This window comes from Hemiscyllium ocellatum, chromosome 24, assembly GCF_020745735.1.
Source record: "Hemiscyllium ocellatum isolate sHemOce1 chromosome 24, sHemOce1.pat.X.cur, whole genome shotgun sequence".
NCBI lineage: Eukaryota > Metazoa > Chordata > Chondrichthyes > Orectolobiformes > Hemiscylliidae > Hemiscyllium > Hemiscyllium ocellatum.
The window spans coordinates 19,488,357-19,509,691 of record NC_083424.1 but is presented as its reverse complement, the minus strand read 5'-3'; the positions used below and the strand labels follow the sequence as shown (position 1 = coordinate 19,509,691).

The 21,335-nt window shown below is 41.4% G+C and overlaps 1 protein-coding gene across 3 annotated transcripts in view; it reads right to left on the bottom strand.

Moving 5' to 3' along the window:
• The window catches only part of LOC132827087 (serine-rich adhesin for platelets-like), a 227,522-nt gene that overhangs the window by 191,399 nt on the left and 14,788 nt on the right, over window positions 1–21,335 (bottom strand). The window lies entirely within an intron of this gene.

The following is a 21,335-nucleotide window of genomic DNA, read 5'->3' as shown; positions in this document are numbered from 1 at the left end:
TCCTTCGGTCCACTCATTCATGCCAACCAGATATCCCAATCCAGTCAAGTCCCACCTGCCAGCACCGGGCCCATATCCCTCCAAACCCTTCCTATTCATATACCCATCCAAATGCCTTTTAAATGTTGCAATTGAACCAGCCTTCATCCCCTCCTCTGGCAGCTCATTCCATACACGTACCACACTCTGTGTGAAAAAGTTGCCCCTTAGGTCTCTTTTATATCCTTTCCCTCTCACTCTAAACCTACGCCCTCTAGTTCTGGACACCCTCCTCCTCCTCCTCCACCCAACCTGCTCCTACTCCAGCCCCACCCCAGGGAAAATACTTTGTCTATTTATCCTATCCATGCCCCTCATGATTTTATAAACCTCTATAAGGTCACCCTTCAGCCTCCGACACTTCAGAGAAAACAGCCCCAGCCTATTCAACCTCTCCCTATAGCTCAAATCCTCCAATCCTGGCAACATCCTTCTAAATCTCTTCTGAACTCTTTCAAGTTTCACAAAATCATTCCAATAGGAAGGAGACCAGAATTGCATGCACTTGACCTCTCTACTCCTGTATTCAATACTCTGACCAATAAAAGGAAGCATACCAAATGCCTTCTTCACTATCCTATCCACCTGGGACTCTACATTCAAGGAGCTATGAACCTGCACTCCAAGGTGTCTCTGTTCAGCAACACTCCCTAGGACCTTACCATTAAATATATAAGTCCTGCTAAGATTTGCTTTCCCAAAATGCAGTACCTCGCATTTATCTGAATTAAACTCCATCTGCTACTTCTCAGCCCAGTGGCCCATCTGATCAAGATGGTCTTAACAAAGACCAGGAAATATTTTCTTGTCTGTATACATCGGTTACTTGAGGAGTTTAAACTAAATTAAACGTAACTAAATTAATATAATGCTACTGACCATTCAGCAATTATGCAGCTGCATGCAGATTTTTTCAAAAGGCATCAACTAATGATATGCAATGTAATTGGCTGCAATTTATTTACCTCTGAAAGAGGTTCTAACTGCTTTGTTTTTCATCCTGACCTCCAAACATAATTGAAAGAAGATTTAGGATATTAGTCTAACATTACAGTCAATTGTACTCAATCCTTGCCAGATAATATTCTAGGGATGTTTTGTATCTTATGTCTACGGTTGTCCTCATAACCTTGAAACCAATTCATATCCAGATGCTGATTCAGCTTTTTCTTTGAAAGAAACTAATCAATAAAGTGTAAATAGGTTTTTATCAGATTCCAAGTCCCATTCTGGGAAACCTATATTGGTACTTTCTGGTAGCAGAGAGGGAGTCCTACCCTAAGAGAGATGTAACTTCTCAGGTGAGTTCTTAAACAGAGGATCTGTCTATCTCTCAGGTGAATACAAAAGATGCCACAGTTCAAAAGGAAAAGAGGAGCAGAGGCATACTCCTTTACATTTTCCTACAATTAACACCGAAGGCTGGGAATCTAGTCCTTTATTTAATCGCTGTCTGTGGAGGAGTTTGTTTTGGGCAAATTGGGTGCCATGCTCCCCACATGACAAAGAGATTACATCAAAGCTACTTCACTGACCATGAAGTATTTTGGGATATCTTGAAGTTTTGCAAGCTAGCATATTATTTGTTCACAAGTTCACCCGAAATCTAAATGCTATGTCACTCAGCGCTCAAGTGGGTACAGACACACACATACGTAAGAAAAAATACTGTTAGAGGGAATAGGATACATTCACAAGTTATAAACAAAAGAACAGTTCACAGTTTATATGTCGAGCTCATTGTAAGAAAGTAGTCTTTGCCAATCTGATGAAGGAGGATGTCATTTCCACACTTGTACTACAGTTTAGATGAGTTCAGATGGCAGGAGTTGGGTATCAGCCTACTATGGGATTCCTTGGTGAGACATATGTTCAGCAGTTCATAAAGTTAAGCACGTGTAGCTATTATATTTTAAGGTCCAATTTCTCTAAATTTATGGATCAGGCTGGAGGTATTTAAAAACGTTATATTCTTCCGGTTCTTAAAATGGAAATAGCTTTCCTGTAGCTGCTGTAACTGTGGTGTTTTTCTACAGATTATCCATGTCTTTAATGGGTCTTTAGTTCAAAACTTGTTATTTCTAACCAATTTTTGACAAGTGACCAACACTGGTATTGTCTAATCACCATGCTTTAAAAGTCTAAAGGATAGATGGTGGTCTTTAACACTTAACTTGTCAATAACTGGTCACATCAGGTCTCTTCTGTGAAATTACGAACATTGAGACATACAGTCCAGAAGCCCATTCATTCTTTGTTTGGAGTAGATTTCACAGAATGGTGGATGTGAATTGCACAAAAGGTATGTCTTGTTCAAAGTAATGTTCCCCAGTCAGGATGACTTCACTGGAAACTTTCTAAAAGCTCAAGGTATTGAGGGCTAAATTTACAAAGGTAACTTCACCATTTTGCAGCCATCTTGACCACCTTGTGAGCGTGTCCATTTAAAAAAAAACTGTTCCAGAGAGTTCCTCAGGAACATAATCCACGTTTGGAAGTTATGAATAGAACATGTCTTCAACTGGGCAAAGCAAAGGTGCGACTCTTCAGATTGCAAATCCAAAACGCAAATTTCTCTTGTTATTTTGTTCTTGCCCTCTTCTCAGTACTCTCTCCCATATCAATTTCCTTTTGAAGGTGGGGAGTACAACATGGGCAAATTTCCAAATTTAGTCTCATTAAGCTCTCCTTCGCAACTGACAAACTGTTTCAGAAAACAATCAAGATTTGAGATGTACTCTCGGTGAAGTAATAGTCAAGTTGAGTTTTAAATTACCCCCTTGCCCATCAAAAAAACTGTCAATCTCAGTTATCAATTTCAATTAATTTAGCCTCAGTGATTTTTGGGCAAAAGTATTCCAGATTTACATTAACATATGTAAACAGTCTTCTTAAATCATGCTGAACAGCATAATTCTAATTTTAAGGCTGTGCCCGATTACCAGACTGAAGTCTCTCACCAAAAGACATAGGTTCCCTCTGTTTAACCAATATTAAGCTTTGATCCTCTTAAATCCCTTAAACCGATCACATCTTTATCTTCTATATTCTAAGGAATACACATGTATTGGCAAGATATAGTTGCATATTACAAAGAAAAGGTGGGGATCTAATTGACTCAGAATGTTGGACACGGAGCTTTTCACCCTGGAACGAGGGTTTTCAATACATTCTGATCAGAGATATCCCTCTCAACTGCTGACAAACAGTCTGAGTGAGTCTCAATTCAGTCAAATGGGGCAAAACCACTATTCCTAATTAGCACTGACCATCTCAGTGGGAAAGGCGAGATGATGGCTAAAAGAGGAAATAGAAAATATTGTGCGGTTGGCTGACTTGGAAGTATTTTATATTGGGACTGAGACAGGTGACGTTACAGGGGAGAAAGTCTTTTGTATTATTCGTACGTTCATAAGTTAAAGGAGCAAAACTGGGCCATTTGGCCCACTGGGTCTGCTCCGCCATTTGATCATGGCTGATATGCTCCTCACTCTCATTTTCCTGCCTTCTCCCCATAACTTTTCAACTCATTGCCAATTAAAAATCTGTCTAACACCTCCTTAAATTTACTCACTGTTCCAGCATCCGCCACACTTTGGGTAGTGAATTTCAAGATTCACAACACTTTGGGAGAAGCCATTTCTCCTCAACTCTATTTTAAATTTGCTACTCCTTATCCTATGGCTATGACGTCTCATTCTAGAATGCCCCACAAGTGGAAGCATCCACTCCACGTCTATCTTATCCATACCTTTTATCATCTTGAATACCTCAATTTGATCTCCCCACATTCTTCTAAATTCCAGACAGTATAGGCCTGAACTAATGGAGAGACAGTAAGTTGAAGTTCAGCCTTACGATTCTGAGCAGTCTAGTTTAACATGAGGCAGTAACTGTAGAAGCAGAACTTAATCACATTGTGTGGTGGAAGTTGGAGATATCACTTTGGCTCTCCCAACATCACATGACAGGCATTTGCAGCTGACTGACAACTAAATCTCAGACAGGCAGCAGAGAAGCAATAGTGCAGGACTCCCAAGGAGTGGTGGTAAAGTAGGGCTGCACTTCTTTGAAGCGGAAAGTTTCTGCGGATCACAGCACCAGAATGCAGCTGGAAACTTGTGCTCAGACTGAACAGGCCAATGTCACAAAGGGCTATAACAAATCTGGAAGATTCACTATCCCCTGCAATACTGTCACTGCTAGGGACAGTTCTACAGTTCGAAGATACTCGGCTGAGAAAGGAATAGAACAGAAATGAACTGTTGAGAAGTTCAGAAGAATTGAATGTCTACTGGAAAAGCATTGTAATTTATCCTTGTGAAATGTGTCTGGAGTGGAGCTAAAAATAAGGGTGCCAAGTCTTTATTCTATTCTGCGCTGTAGTGATAAATTGCTTGACAAGATAGTACTTAGTCAATAATGCTTTCGGATTTTCAATACAATAAATGTAATCCCTGCAGTGGCCAAGGTTATCGTGAAGGACTCTCCTTGCTGGAGCGATGGTAGCCCTCAGGTTAAACCACCATCGGGTATTTGTCTTTAATGAGAGAGCAGCCCTATGATCTGATGAGGCTGGGGCAACTTTACCATTGTGTTACATTAAATGCCCCGAAGCATAAAATCTTGTCATATCATCCATTCAACTCATTGGCAGTTTGAATTTATTTTTCAAAAGTGAACTAGTTTCAACTGAGATGCTGTCCTAACAAGCAACATCAACATCCCCAGGACAAACAAAAATAATTAATAACACGGCTGGTGAGGACCAACATTCAATTCGGCAGTAATGGATGCTTTTGAAAATTAACTTCTCTGTTTCTTTTGAGCTTACAGACCATTTCTGGAGTAAGATCAGCTTCCACTAACATCAGTTGCTGCACGGACAGCATCCTGACAAGTAACCACACTGTCTTCCAAATGTGCAACAAGCCACCCAATAACAAATGCCATTTTTGCTGGATTCAGTTTTTTTTTCTCTTTCTCTGGGGAGCAGCTCACCACCGACCAGCTGGGAAGAAAGCGCCCTGTCTACTTAGCACAGTGGCTGATTAGTTGAGTAATCAGCAGGATTATGAGCAGCAGACAATTTTGATTTAACCAAAGCAATAACTGCAGCGGTCGTCTCTCCCATTTTTCTCGGCGTTGGTGGAGAATTACTGAGTGCTATGGTTTAAAGGTTTTTATGAAAGGTCTAATAGCAGCAGATTTGCCAATAATATATTTCAAAAACATCCACACTAAAGTAACAGCACATCACCTTCAGCAGGGCTGAGTTGCAGGGCAGAAGATACATGGGAACACCATTGGCTGCAAAATACCCTCCAAGACACACAACATCCTGACTTGGAATGATATTGCCGTTCCTGTACTGTCATTGGGTCAAAACCCTGGAATTCCCCCAAGAGCTCTCCAGGTTTACCCTTCCCCCTACTCCACTCCCCCTTTCCTCACTCCCTGTTGCCAACTGCAACAGTTCAAGAAGGCCACTCTGCTTCTCAAGAGCAATTAGGAACTGGCAATAATTGCTGGTTGAGCCAGTGTTGTGCCCATCCCGTTAATGAATATAAAGATTTTATCGAAGTGATTGACCCGTCTCCAATTCCAGGGTAACCCTGTATTTCCAGCAATACTGCTGCCTCTTACCATGGCTTACAGTTTATTTAAATTAAGCTTTCTTGGCAACAAGATAATTACCTTTAACATCCTTAGTTTGCACAGACAGAATTGCATAGAGATTTATAACATCATGAGGTGAATGGCAGGTGTCTTTTCCCTAGGGTCGGGGATTTCAAGACTGGGGACATATTTTTATGGTGACAGAAGGAAGATTTTAAAAAAGACATGAGAGGCAACGTTTTGTACACAGAGAGTGGTTAGTGTCTGGAATGAACTGCCAGAGGAAGTGATGGATGCAGATACAGTTACAACATTTAAAGGACATTTGGATAAGTACATGAATAAGAAATGTGTGGAGGGATACGGGTCAAGTGCAGGCAGGTGGAACGAGTTTAATTTGGGAAACTTGGCAGCAAGGACAAATTGAACCGCAGGGTCTGATTCCAAACTGTATGACTCTATGATAAGTACAAAGTCAATAACTCCCCCACCCCCTCAACACACTCACAATGAGTTACAACTTCCTGATGCTCCAACCCATCACAGCTCCCTTGGTGGCTCTGTCAGACTGACAATCAGGAGAATTGTTTGAAGTATTCATTTGACATCCAGAGACCCTGGAATGGGTCATTAATCCAGCATGTGCACCACAGCCATGCTCCAATCCTTCACTTATAGGCAGGGTCTCTTTCACCACTTCACATGGCAACAACTTCTATGAACTTAGTTCGCTTGTGTGACTTCTACTGGTGTTCAGAGTTTCCAATTCAACAGCCTAAGCAAACACTTTCTCTCCTCCACAACTGTCTACGTATGAAGACAATGTTCAAAACTAACCCTCAGGGTTTGGAGTTTAAATTTAATAAAATCTTGTTACATTTGTACGGGATGGTGGTGGTGGGGCTAATTCCTGGAATGAGAAGGTTTGACTTATCAAAAATGGCTACACAAGTTAGGCCTTTATTTATTACAGTTTAAAAGGATGATCTTCTTGATACATACAAGATTCCAAGAGAGTTTGACAAGATATATGACAAGGTATATGTGAGACAATATCAAGAGGATAGGCATCTAAAACTGAGGTGCAGAGAAATTTCTTTTATAAGAGGGTAGGGAATGCATCAAATTCTCCAGCCCAGAGAGTTGAGAAGGCTGGATCACTGGAAGAATTAAAAGAGGTAAAGCTTTGAAATATCGGGAAGCTAAGAATGGTGAGGATCTGCCATAAAGAGTTGAGACCTGGTGCAGATCATCCAAGTTCTTATTGTATTGCAGGGCAGGTTTGAAGGGCTGAATGGCTGACTCCTGCTTCTTTTTATCCTCTCAGTGGAATAATAAATCCACAGTGATTGAAGAAGAAGAATAGAATGGTAAAGTTTGCAGTCCATAACTCCCCCATGCCCTCAACACACTCACAATGAGCTACAGTTTGCTGATGGTCCAACCCAGCACAGCTGTCTGGCTAAAAAGGACAATACGGTTGTGAACTGGCCGCCCAATCATCAGGGATGAGAAACTCCCAGGCAACCCAAAACAGATCCTTTCAATTCCTAGATTATCCAATTCTAGTACCTCACTGCTTTCTGAACATCTCTGATGCATTCCTCTCCAAGCATGCAGAAAACAGACTTTTTTCAAACTTTACTATTACAGCTAAATCACTTTTGGTTTTAATTTTATTTCTTAGTAATTTCAGTTTCTCACTTATGGTTCTATTATCCCAATATTCTGAATTCACTCCCATTTGCCATTTAATATTTTAGGTGGCAATTGTAATGGCAAAGTCACCACAGTCTTGCCAGACCATAGGGCTACTCTTCCATGAGAGAAAGAGATGGTGTTTTAACCAGAGGGTTACCACACTCCAGGCAAAGGGAGACGTTCAGAAGGACAATACTACATGGTGACTGGGAATTGAACCTATGCTGTTGGAGTGACTCTACATGAGAAGTCAGCTATCCAGCCAACTGAACTAACTGACCTCCTTGGTATCAATGATTAACGCCTACAACCTTGAGTTGCTTCCTGGTGTGTTGTCTTTACATTTGAGATCAGTCTTGCTCCTTTTTCCTTAAGTCCTTCCAGTGCTGATACATTATTGGCAAGTTATTGCTGAGACATTTTTAAATCAAACTGTCCAGACATGTTGTATCACAATGCTGGAGCAGATGGGACTTGAACCCAGACCGCCTGGCTCAGAGGTAATGACAAGAGCCCCAAAGTTATTGCTGAGATTGCCCCTTTGTTTAACTCAGTTTGGCTAAGCTGAGCTTCAAAGCCAATAACACCAAACAGCTCAGTCACCACAGTCCAGAAGTATTTTTCTTTCTTCCAATAAACATTTGCTTAACAATTCCTTTCATCTGAACTGGTCAGTCATCTTGTGTTCTTCAGTTTACTGCCAACTATTTGATCTCAGCAAACTATTCAAGCTGCTGTGTTAACTCAAAATATAAAAGAAAATTCCTCTTGGAAAGATGTTGTGAAACTTGAAAGGGTCCAGAAAAGATTTACAAGGATGTTGCCAGGGTTGGAGGATTTGAGCTATAGGGAGAGGCTGAACAGGGTGGGGCTGTTTCCCTGGAGCGTCAAAGGCTGAGGGGTGACCTTATAGAGGTTTACAAAATTATGAGGGGCATGGATAGGGTAAATGGGCAAAGTCTCTTCCCTTGGATGGTGGAGTCCAGAACTAGAGGGCATAGGTTTAGGGTGAGAGGGGAAAGATATAAAAGAGACCTAAGGGGCAACTTTTTCACACAGAGGGTGGTGCGTGTATGGAATAAGCTGCCAGAGGAAGTGGTGGAGGCTGGTTCAATTGCAACATTTAAAAGGTATTTGGATGGGTATATGAATAGGAAGGGTTTGGAGGGATATGGGCTGGGTGCTGGCAGGTGGGACTAGATTGGGTTGGGATATCTGGATGGGTTGGACAGAAGGGTCTGTACATCTGTATGACTCTATGACTGTATAACTGCTGCTAAAAGTGACAAATGGGTAACAACACCACGATGACTGTGTGAGATTCCATTAAAGATTCACTCATTGGGTGTCAAAATTGACATTTGATCAGTACCAAACTGAAAAAAATAAATCAGAACTGAGCAAAATCAGAGCAATGTTTAGAATTTGCAGAACATTGCATGGTCACAACTGTCAATGTACAATGTCGGGGAGAGGGCTCTGTTCAACAACAACCTTATTGAATTCTCCCCATCCACACCATCAAACCCCAAACATCAGCTCATTCAAACTGCTAATATTCCTTCAAACCTATTCTTTCTGCCATAAGCAGTGATCACCAACTACCCTCACAGAGACCGTCTTACATCCTCATTTTTTGTTCTTTTGTATCACTTAGGTTTTTGCAGTTTCGTTAGCACTGACTTGCTCAGTCATTACTTCTCTAGCAATCTGCTAGCTGTGCATGTTCCAGGAGACAAAAAGCCCTTAATGTACAATGCATAAATATATGAATATGGAAACGTTTGTTCTGTGCATTCAATATTGCTGAAAATCCTTAAAGCAAAAAAAATTCTGCAGAAAGCCTGGAAAGCCAATACACTTCTAAAATAAAACTATGCAACATCATCGATCCTAAAAATTCAAAAATATATTCTGCAATATCAGTTATCAGTTCTCTAAATGCTCCATTATCTTAAGTCTTGAAATACAAGGCTGCTATAAACTGAAGAGCAGACTTTGTAGGTGCAATGTCTGAACCGAGTAATTATAATGTAGCTACTTAAGAGGAAAATATAAACTGTCATTACTTCTCTCTGTCGTGTCTTAAGATTCTGTCACCAAAACCAGGACAAATAAGTCAAACATCCGAATGAGACTGAACGGCACGAATTCATCTGGTCTCACGTGGGCTGGTTCTGTTTCAGACAGGAAGTGTGCAAATATTCCCTTCACAAGTGGAAAGTAAGAGGAATGTAGGTTCTCAGGATTTAGTCAGATTTACTTTCCTCCAGCTTTGTAGAATAACTGAGGAGCCAGTGGTACTGTGTGAGTGTCACCCGGATTAGTAATCCAGAATCCCATGGACATGGGTTTGTAAACCCACCATGGCAGGCAGTGAAATTTGAATTCAATAAAACTTTGGAATAAAAAAAACTGATGGTGATCATTTTTATAAAAACTTGTCTAGTTCACTCATGTCCTCCTTAGGGAGGGAAATCAGTCAACCTCGCCTGATCTGGTCTGCACGCGGCTTCACACCCACCGCAATGCGGTCAATATCCCTTTGGATAATTAAGGAAGGAAAATAAACAAACACAAAAAGTGAAACCGATTAGAGTATCAACACAGTCACCCAGGTACATGGGGACGCAGCGTGGGTTTACATCAGAGGTTTCCCAACACATCTCAAAAAGCCAATCAGCAAAGTTCCAGAAATGAATTTTCCATGAGGGAGTTTGAAAAAGGGGAAGGGAAAAGCACAAGGACAAGGGGATTATCTCAATGAAGAAAAGCATTTGAGGTAAAAAATACCTCAAATGAATAGAAAGTCACTATAAAGACTGTAAACATGGCTGGTTCTAAGCAACAGACAGTGGGGAACAAAGTTAGAAACGTGCAGCAGGCAGCAAGAGTAGGGGGAGGGGTGGAAATAGGAGTAGGCATCTTTTTCCATTGAATTCAATGTTGATTGCTCGACAGTGAAGGAAGGTCTCTCCATGAAAGTTCACCAGCAAAATTAGTTCCAGCCAACAATAATTCCTTTATTAAACTACCTGTGGAATGTGAAGCTCCCACTTTAAACAGCAAACTAATCTCAAGTCCCTTTCTACTTTCTGATGAAGTCAAATCTTGAATGTCAGTCTAGGTTCTTGTATTATCTCCTCCAACATATTACGTAAACCATATCAAAAGAGCAGAGGAGCATATAAACCAGTGAAGTACAAAACTCTGGACTTTGAACATTAGGTTTCACAAGCAGCAACTCAGTGTACCACAGTTATCAGAGCTCTGGATGTATATTACTAAGGCAAGAACAGCCTTCAGGATGTAACATTGAGTTTAACAATTCCAGAGTGTGAACACCCTCCTCCACGTTTATCACCTACCCCCATACCTCTGGGTGATGTTTTGTATGGTTGCTGCAAGCAGAGCCAACCAATTCTCAATCATTTACACTTTGCTTTCACACACGACCCAACACTTACTTCCTGAAAAAAATCATATTTAAACAGCAGCTTATAAGGAGCACAGAATAAATTTACAAAGGAGTTCTCCACTGCAGTGTACGAGAATACAATTCTTGTTATTTTCTCCATTTGTGACAGTGCTATCTCATGGTAGGTTACATTTTCATAATAGTGGGCAGCACTCCAGCCCATTGGCCAATTGTTTATTCATTAGGTAGGGTAATCCTTGACAGGCTATTTAACAATGAAGGCATCAAAGTGACATGCCATCTAACCTTCAAACAACAGGCACAAACACCGAGGTATGTCCAGTAGGAGTCACTCAACAGCAGTTAGCACCATGAATCCTGACAGATTTTGTTCACTGCCTGACAGAGGAAGGTGCATTACAGTCACCACAAATTGCTTCTGGCACATTTCTGGTCTTCGGTTTTTGTAATGCATCGAGATGATCACAACCATAGAGTCATAGAGATGTACAGCATGGAAACTGACCCTTCGGTTCAACCCGTCCATGCCAACCAGATATCCCAACCCAATCTAGTCCCACCTGCCAGCGCCCGACCCATATCCCTACAAACCCTTCCGATTCATATACCCATCCAAATGCCTCTTAAATGTTGCAATTGTACCAGCCTCCACCACATCCTCTGGCAGCTCATTCCATACACGTACCACCCTCTGCGTGAAAAAGTTGCCCCTTAGGTCTCTTTTATATCTTTCCCCTCTCACCCTAAATCTATGCACTCTAGTTCTGGACCCCCTGACCCCAGGGATAAGACTTTGTCTATTTATCCTATCCATGTCCCTCATAATTTTGTAAACCTCTATAAGATCACCCCTCAGCCTCCGACATTCCAGGGAAAACCTCCCTAAACTGTTCAGCCTCTCCCCGTAGCTCAGATCCTCTAACGCTGGCAACATCCTTGTAAATCTTTCTGAACCCTTTCAAGTTTCACAATATCTTTCCGATAGGAAGGATACCAGAATTGCACACAAAATTCCAACAGTGGCCCAATCAGTGTCCTGTACAGCCGCAACATGACCTCCCAACTCCTGTACTCAATACTCTGACCAATAAAGGAAGGCATACCAAACGCCTTCTTCACTATCCTATCTACCTGCGATGCCACTTTCAAGGAACTATGAACCTGCACTCCAAGGTCTCTTCGTTCAGCAACACTCCCTAGGACCTTACCATTAGGTGCATAAATCCTGTTAAGATTTGCTTTCCCAAAATGCAGGACCTCACATTTATCTGAATTAAACTCCATCTGCCACTTCTCAGCCCATTGGCCCATCTGGTCCAGAGGCTGTTGTAATCTGAGGTACCCCTCTTCGCTGTCCACTACACTTCCAATTTTGGTGTCATTTGCAAACTTACTAACTGTACCTCTTATGCTTGCATCCAAATCATTTATGTAAATGACAAAAAGTAGAGGACCCAGAATCGATCCTTGTAGCACTCCACTGGTCACAGATCTCCACTCTGAGAAACAACCCTCCACCACCACCCTCTGTCTTCTACCTTTAAGCCAGTTCTGTATCCAAATGGCTAGTTCTCCCTGTATTGCAAGATCTAACCTTGCTAATCAGTCTCCCATGGGGAACCTTGTCGAACGCCTTACTGAAGTCCATATAGATCAGATCTACTGCTCTGCCCTCAATCTTCTTTGTTACTTCTTCAAAAAACTCAATTAAGTTTGTGAGACATGATTTCCCACACACAAAGTCATGTTTACTATCCCGAATCAGTCCTTGCCTTTCCAAATACATGTACATCCTGTCCCTCAGGATTCCCTCCAACAACTCGCCCACCACCGAGGTCAGGCTCACCGGTCTATAGTTCCTTGGCTTATCTTTACCGCCCTTCTTAAACAGTGGCACAACGTTAGCCCACCTGCAGTCTTCTGGCACCTCACCTGTGACTATCGATGATACAAATATCTCAGCAAGAGGCCCAGCAATCACTTCTCTAGCTTCCCACAGAGTTCTTGGGTACACTTGATCAGGTCCTGAGGATTTATCTACTTTTAACCATTTCAAGACATCCAGCACTTCTTCCTCTGCAATCTGGACATTTTGCAAGATGTCTCCATTATTTCCCTACAGTCTATATCTTCCATATCCTTTTCCACAGTAAATACTGATGCAAAATATTCATTTAGCATCTCCCTCATTTTCTGTGGCTCCACACAAAGGCCGCCTTGCTGATCTTCGAGGGTCCCTATTCTCTCCCTAGTTACCCTTTTGTCCTTAATATATTTGTAAAAACCCTTTGGATTCTCCTTAATTCTATTTGCCAATGCTATCTCATGTCCCCATTTTGCCCTCCTGATTTCCCTCTTAAGAACTTTCATTCCTGCTTTTGTGACAGACTCATTCCGAAAATAATCATATTTAAAACTGTCATGATAACAAACACTTCAATATATACTGTTCTGAAAGAGTTTTTTAAGAGTTGCTAAAATAAATTCACAAGGATTTGACATCAATGCAGTTCTGACAATAGAACGTAATGTTCAGTTACTGTTAAAGATCAGATTGAAGTGTACTGTAACTGGATTCCAAACTGTACCAAACTCATTGGAAGCTTCACATATTTCAGCAAAGGACTGACCTTCGTGCCAATAAAAATTCCCACACTAACATTCTGAACCGGGAAGACTAACACAAGATTCATTACCAGCTGCATGCCACATAACAGCAAATCTTGATAACTCATACATGCTCTGGATTTTTCAGGGCTGTCAGTGGGTGGGATAGGGAGAGGTATTGAATCTCAGGGCCATTTTTATATCTCCCTTGTTTAAGCTAGATAGACTTATACAAGAACAAATCAGCCAAAGCTACCTATTGCTGAAGATTACAAATATCCCTGCACTAAATATACAGCAATACTGTATTGACAAACTCACTTCATTAACTTTTACATCTACCATGTTCATGCTTTCCCACCTGGAGTTAGGAGAACACTCTTATTTCCCTCTCCAACTTTTTCCTTAGAATCTTTCCTCTGCTGCACCTTCCAGTTCTGTTGAGAGACTATGCCTGAAATTTCCTTAGGATTTTCAGTTGATTCCCAACTTTGAGAGTTTTCTCTTTTTGCGTCAAGCTTCGAGCCTATGCTATGTTTGAATGCTTGGTCGTCACTATTGCCAGTGTTTCATTATTGTGTTTAAAAGATTTCACAAATCTGAAAACAATGTAAGGTCATTGTTGTCCACAACATGCCCACTCCCACAACAGGAAATACCCTACATTGGTGAATAGCTAGATCAGTACATAGCTAGGAAAATATGCAACTGAATAAATAATAGAGTTACTCGTGGGCTGAAAGAATTAACCATTAATTCAAGAGGATAAACAAATGACATTTGAAGAACACAGCAGACACCGGTCTAGGAGATTAGACACTTAGGGGCTTGTCTTTTGCAAATATAATTTGGACCTCAATTATAAACAAGCTTAAAAATTCTCATCCCTCAATTTCTCACTGCCTTCTACAATAACCTAAACATCTTATTTTAACCCCTTTATTCTAGTTATTTTCTTCCCTAATGTGGTGTCCAGGATGGGAATATAGACAGATGTTTTGTGAGAGGTTTCCACTCATTCAAACCAAACAGGATCTGAACTTCACCAAATGGGAGACCCTAGACCAAATACGGTTAGTGTGTGACTGCATCCTGCTACTAACATTAAATGTGGCTCACCACAGCTCACTGTGAACAAGTCGTCTTCAGCCAAAACTGAATTGTGTCCAATAGATAAATGCACGCATATTCCAAACATTCAACCAGCCAGCAGAGTCATACAGATGTACAGCATAGAAACAGAACCTTCAGTCTAACCCGTCCATGCCGACCAGATATCCAAACCCAATCTAGTCCCACCTGCCAGCACCCGGCCCATCTCCCACCAAACCCTTCCTATTCATATACCCATCCAAATGCCTTTTAAATGTTGCAATTGTACCAGCCTCCACCACTTCCTCTGGCAGCTCATTCCATACACGTACCACCCTGTATGTGAAAACGTTGCCCCTTCGGTCTCTTTTATATCTTTCCCCTCTCACCCTAAATCTATGCCCTCCATTTCTGGACTCCCCAACCCCACGGAAAAGACTTTCTCTATTTATCCTATTCATGCTCCTCATGATTTTGTAAACCTCTATAAGGTCACCCCACAACCTCCAATGCTCCAGGAAAAACAGCCCCAGCCTGTTCAGCCTCTTCCTATAGCTCAAATCCTCCAACCCTGGCAACATCCATGAAAGGCTTCAGAAAAGATTTACAAGTTTCACAATATCTCTCTGATAGGAAGGAGACCAGAATTGCACGCAATATTCCAACAGTGGCCCAACCAATGTCCTGTACAGCAACATGACCTCCCAACTCCTGTACTCAGTACTCTGACCAATAAAAGAAAGCATACTAAACAGCTTCTTCACTATCCTATCTACCTGCGACTCCACTTTTAAGGAGCTACGAACCTGCACTCCAAGGTCTCTTTGTTCAGCAACACTCCCTAGGACCTTACCATTAAGTGTATAAATCCTGCTAAGATTTGCTTTCCCAAAATGCAGCACCTCACATTTATCTGAATTAAACTCCATCTGCCACTTCTCAGCCCATCGGCCCATCTGGTCAAGATCCTGTTGTAATCTGAGGTTATCCTCTTTGCTGTCCACTACACCTTCAATTTTGGTGTCATCTGCAAACTTACTAACTGTATCTCTTATGCTCGCATCCATATCATTTATTTAAATGACAAGAAGTAGAGGTCCCAGCACTGATCCTTGTGGCACCCCATTGGTCACAGGCCTCCAGTCTGAAAAACAACACTCCGCCACCACCCTCTGTCTTCTACCTTGAAGCCAGTTCTGTATCCAAATGGCTAGTTCTCCCTGTATTCCGTGAGATCTAACTTTGCTAATCAGCCTCCCATGGGAAACCTTATCGAACGCCTTACTGAAGTACACATAGATCACATCTACCGTTCTTGCCCTCATCAATCCTCTTTGCTCCTTCTTCAAAAACTCAATCAAGTTTGTGAGACATGATTTCCCATGCACAAAGCCATGTTGATTATCCCCAATCAGTCCTTGCCTTTCCAAATACATGTACTCCCTGTCCCTCAGGATTCCCTCCAACAACTTGCCCACCACCGAGGTCAGGCTCACTGGTCTATAGATCCCTGCCTTGTCCTTATCACCTTTCTTAAATAGTGGCACAACGTTAGCCAACCTCCAGTCTTCCAGCACCTCACCTGTGACTATCAATGATACAAATATCTCAGCAAGAGGCCCAGCAATCACTTCTCTGGCTTCCTACAAAGTTCTTGGGTACACCTGATCAGGTCCTGGGGATTTATTCCACCTTTATGCATTTCAAGACATTCAGCACTTCTTCCTCTGTAATATGGACATTTAGCAAGGTGTCACCATCTATTTCCCTACAGTCTATATCTTCCATGTCCTTTTCCACAGTAAGTACTGATACAAATTACTCGTTTAGTATCTTCCCCATTTTCTGCAGCTCCACACAAAGGATGATCTTTGAGGGCCCTATTCTCTCCCTCGTTATCCTTTTATCCTTAATGTATTTATAAGAACCCTTTGGATTCTCCTTGATTCGATTAGCCAAAGCTATCTCATGTCCCCTTTTATCTCTCCTGATTTCCCTCTTAAGTATACTCCTACTTCCTTTATACTCTAAGGATTCACTTGATCTATCCTGTCTATACCTTGCATATGCTTCCTTCTTTTTCTTAACTAAGCCTTCAATTTCTTTAATCAACGGGCATTCGCTATACCTACCAGCCTTTCCTTTCACCCTGACAGTAATATACTTTCTCTGGGTTCTCAATCTCATTCCTGAAGGCTTTCCATTTTCAGCCGACCCTTTACCTATGAACATCTACCCCCAATTAGCTTTTGAAAGTTCTTGTCTAATACCATAAAAATTGGCCTTTCTCCAATTTAGAACTTCAACTTTTAGACATCCTTGAGCCTGGCACCAGGGAAGCAACACCCCATTCTGCTTTTTCGCTGCTGGTCACAGAAACGTCTATACGTACCTTGGACTAGAGAATCCACTAACACAATTGATCTCTTGGAACCTGACGTACCCCTCACTGCATTAGAGCCAGTCTCAATACCAGAAACTTGGTTGTTCGTGCAATGTTCCCCTGAGAATTCATCGCTCCCTACATTTTCCAAAACAGCATACCTGTTTGAAATGGGCATTGCCACAAAAGACTCCTGGACTAGCTGCCTACCTCTCTTACCTTTCCTTGAGTTAACCCATCTATGTGACTGTATCTGAGACTTTCCCCGCTTCCTATAACTGCCATCCATCACATACTGTTGCTGTTGCAAATTTCTCATTGCTTCTGTCTCTCCAACCGATCCATTCAATCACATAAGATTCACAACTAACAGCATTTATGGCAGATATAATCTGCAGTAACCCTTAAACTCTCTTTAAACTTCCACATCTGACAAGAAGTGCATATCACTCTACTGAAGGCCATTTTTGCAATCTACCGACCCAGAAAATAACACTGTCTTATTCCTCTACAAACACTGCCTCAGGTTAAATTAATAGTTATGGGTTATATTTTAAGTTTAATCAAGAGACACATCTCCAAAAACATATAATCAAGAAAGAACCTACTCTACCCACTACTGCAGACTTTCTGTAGGCCACACTTAAAACAATAATTAACTATCTGATTCTGTGCTGTGAACTTCGCCTAAGATCAATTGTGAATTTTACTGTTTGTTGATTTTAACAGATGCATTCTGATGTCAAGCGATACATGAATTCAAACAGCAAAGTCAGTGTCAGTTTCTTTCTCCCTCTCTCTCTCCCCTGCACTGATTTTCAACTTCTCAGAAAATCAAAATAAAACCATAAGAACTCGCCAAAACTTGCTCATAGGTAGAAGACAAAGGGTAGTAGTGGAGGGTTATTTTTCAGATTGGAGGCCTGTGACCAGTGGAGTGCCACAAGGATCGGGCTGGGTCCACTACTTTTCATTATTTATATAAATGATTTGGATATGAACATAGGATTCATAGTTAGTGAGTTTGCAGATGGCATCAAAATTGGAGGTTTAATGGACAGCAAAGGAGGTTACCTCAGATTACAGCAGGATCTTGATCAGGTGGAGTGGCAGATGGAGTTTAATTCAGATAAATGCGAGGTGCTTCATTTTAGGAAACAAGTCTTAGCAGGACTTGTATCCTTAATTGTAAGGTCCTAGGGAGTGTTGCTGAACAGAAAGACCTTGGAGTGCAGGTTCATAGCTCCTTGAAAGTAGAGTCGCAGGTAGCTAGGATAGTGAAGAAGGTGTTTGGTATGCTTTCCTTTACTGGCCAGAGTATTGAGTACAGGAGTTGGGAGGTCATGTTGTGGCTGTACAGGACATTGGTTAGGCCATTGTTGGAATATTGCGTGCAAATTCTGCTATCTTTCTTATTGGAATGATGTTGTGAAACTTGAAATAGTTCAGAAAAGATTTATAAGGATGTTGCCAGGGTTGGAGGATTTGAGCTATAGGGAGAGGTTGAATACGCTGGGGCTGTTTTCCCTGGAGCATCGGAGGCGAAGGGGTGACCTTATAGAGGTTTATAAAATCATGAGGGACATGGATAGGATAAATAGACAAAGCCTCTTCCCTGAGGTGAGAAAATCCAGAACTTGAGGGCATAGGTTTAGGGTAAAAGAGAAAAGATACAAAAGGGATCAAAGGGGCAACTTATTCATGCAGAGGGTGTACATATCTGGAATGAGCTGCCAGAGAAAGTGGTGGAGACTAGTACAATTGCAACATTTAAATGGTATTTGGATGGGTATATGAATAGGAAGGATTTGGAGGGATATGGGCTGGGTGCTGGCAGGTGGGACTAGATTTGGTTGGGATATCTGGTCGGCATGGACGGGTTGGACCAAATCATCTGTTTCCGTTCTGTACATCTCTATGACTCTAAGTCACTGCATAGGTTCAAACAACCCAAATCCAGCAGTAAACATCTCAGATCATTCCTTTTGAACTTCTAATCTAAGGTAAGGGATGATGATCCTTTTGTCATTAAGCCACCAAGACATGATATGTTTTTCATATTCAATATCTAACCCACATACAAAATATGGTCATCATCTCTGCAGGTTTTCCTGGGCTGGGCCCTAAGATCTGAATTCCACCAACTTTTACTTCCATACTTCATGATATGACACATAGACAGAGAAAACAGGAGTTATTGTACTTACACAGGCTCAGACTTCCATTGATGTGATTTTCTAATAGTTCATCATTCCAAAAGTAGTATATATCAACCCTGATTACCAATAACCACACTTTTACAACTGCTCAGTGTTTTCAGGAATGTGACACTGCATGGTTGGAATGCTACACTCAGTAACAATGGGATTTATTTTATTTCCCAACTTCACCAATTTCATGAACGGTCCAAGACCAAACGTTTAATTCAAGCCATCAGCTATTAGCTACAAAAGCACCATTTTATCCACTTTGGACACCAGTTCTTTTTTTGGGTCGTGTAAATATGATCAAGTTCACTGACCCTGCTTTTGGCTGGAATCTAAAAGAGAACAGCATCAGCTGGAAATGATAGTGGGGAGGCTCAATATCACAGAATTGGCATCCATCACTCAAACTCAGAGCAGCAGATAAAAGTGACTCTAGAATCCAGACTGCGAAGTAACGATAATTGTAAAATCTCTGACAGCAATACTGTTTTGTTAATTTATCCCACAATAGGATTTCATTCTCTCTTCTGATGCTGGATTCATTGATTGGAATTGATTCTTACTCTACCACAGAGAAAGGAGGTTGCTGTTGGTGAGTGTCTGGAAGCTGTTTAAGATCTTTTCAACAGCACACAAGTGGTAAAGTTAATAAAATACACAAGCAACATAAATAAGTAATTAATTAAAACTCATTAAGGATGGGAGGTGTGTCATGGCTGTAGTATGTGGGAGCTCTTGGATACCACTGTGATTCAGGGCAAAGATGTTTGCAGTAAGTGCATAAAGTTCAAGCAGCTTTGGCTCAGAGTTTATGAATGGGAGGTTTAATCACAAACACTGGGATGCATCAAAAGAGGAACAGTTACCTGTATTCTTTGTATGAGGAAGGAGTTGGATCAGCTATGACCCGACTGAATGATGGAGAAGGCTCAAGGAGCCAAACGGCCTTCCCCTGTCCCTAATTCCTACTGTCTTATTGTCACATCACTTCAAATAGATTCTTCTGATTTGGTTAGTAGTTGGAACAAGAAGGGAACATGGAGAGCAGGACTGTCAACCTCTGGAAATGTCCAATAGGTCTGAAATACTGTCTGGCCACCTGGATGAGAGTGGGAAGTGCAGGGTGGATGAGCCAATCATATTGTAGTTATTTTAAATAGGATCTGATAGCGATGACAGAGACATGGCTGCAGGATGACAAGGATTAGGGATAGATCACATCCAAGAAAAAAAGGAATCGACTGATTCACCTGCCTATCGAGAAGCTAAAGTTACCAATGGTAGCTGGGAACATGGTTTCTGAAAGTCAAACAGATCAGCCATGACCTTTGATTGGTAGAGGAGGCTCAAGTAGCTGAATAGTTTACTTCTGCTCTGATTTCACATTTTCACACAAATGATCCCAGCAAAGGCTCCTGATTTCCAGCAGGTTTCATTTCTTTTAGGTTTCTAGATGACTGAATCATTTCATTCTTATTATCCACACGACAACAAAAAGTCTGCAGAGAGGTGGTGAAATGGTAGGGTGTACAATTATACAATACTCCCTTGCATTTTCAACATTGAAATCATTTTTGGATCTCTTCAACTTTTAGTTACTAAATTACAGTTACAAATTCTAACTACAACCTTTGGAGGCCAATACCAAGAGAATAACGGACAATCAATAAAGTTACTTCAATTTCTTACTGCATGAAAGGGTTATATTCTCAGGAAAGTCTGCAAAGTAAGGTAGGTGAAAGAGATAACATTGAGCTTTGTCTGATTAGCCCACATGCACAGTTAGATCTTAATTTTTTTGTGTGTGTGCCCGCACTATTTAGAGTCTGAGTTAAACAGGTCATTGTTGAATACAGTCATCAGTTTCCATGACAGTTTGCCTAGCTGACCTATCAGGTTTGGTTCTGTTACAACAGTGACTGTTACTCTGACCCTCTACTCACGAAAACCTAGCCCAAACCCTGGGTCGGTAACATCAGTGTGGCAACCACATTTCTTGGCAAATAAAAAAGAAATTGCTCAATAAAGCAAATTTAAGCCACAAAAACAGATCTTAAATGTTTACCAGAGCTAAAGAGCCAGACAGCACCTTTCGCCTGTTTCATGTGAGTGAAAGGACACAATGGTTCAGTAGTTAGCACTGCGGCCTCACAGCACCAGGGACCTGGGTTTGATTCCAGCCTCAGCCGACTATCTGTGGGGAGTTTGCACATTCTCCCTGTGACTGCATGGGTTTCCTCTGGGTGCT